Source organism: Fukomys damarensis, unplaced genomic scaffold (genome assembly GCF_012274545.1).
Source record: "Fukomys damarensis isolate Sample0158 unplaced genomic scaffold, DMR_v1.0_HiC HiC_scaffold_19, whole genome shotgun sequence".
Taxonomy (NCBI): Eukaryota; Metazoa; Chordata; class Mammalia; order Rodentia; family Bathyergidae; genus Fukomys; species Fukomys damarensis.
Window position 1 is genome coordinate 61,651,917 of NW_022900931.1, and position 868 is coordinate 61,652,784.

Sequence of the window (868 nt, forward strand, 5' to 3'; positions counted from 1 at the left end):
ATATGTCTTGTTAAATATGTTGGGAATATTTTGTTGGTTATCAAAACTCTGAATTGTAGAAATGTTATTGTAATATGTTTCTGATGATTATTTTCTGTTAAAAAAAAAAAGGAAGATCCTGTTGATACAGGGCCGCGTTGCAGGATATAGGAATTCATATAATTATAATAATTATTGCTACTTTTTGGCATACAAAATGTACTCCTATTGTTTGACCATGCAGGTTTTCCAGCATATTGTTTATGAGAATAACCTTTTGGTCCAGGTATTCTCTCCTCTTCTGCTCCACCTACTTATGGTTACAGGTATATTTATAGATCCGCTACTATCCCTGAATAGCTTGAATCTGGAGACTGAATTGGGACCCTAACAGTGAAGCAGCAGAGAGAGCTCCAGGATGTGTCTTAGTGCACAAGCGGAGACTTTATTGTCCAGAACAAGGATTCATTGGAACTGGTTTGGCTATATTTCAGCAACAAATGGACTTATTAAACAAAGAAGTTGAAGGATTGTGGTTGCATACTTGATTGGACTGTGATCCCAGATTTCAACATCTCCGCCTTACTCCCTTTCCTGTCAAAAACCATTCTGAGGAAATTAGACGACTTTCTTCATTGTTGCGAGGGTCTTGGAATCGGACATTTCTAACTACAACTAATCAGTTGTCATTGGACATTGAGGTCTTGTCTGGTGTTCATGCCAATTCTATCCAGCTTGATTTAGATTTTGCTACAGAAGTTTGGGAAAATTTGAAAAAGATGTTTTCACCTTTTTGGATTGTTATATGGCTTATTGTTATTGCTATTATGATTGGTTTGTGTATTTTGGGTTACTGCTCATATCAATGCTGGAAGCGTTCCCAGTTTAA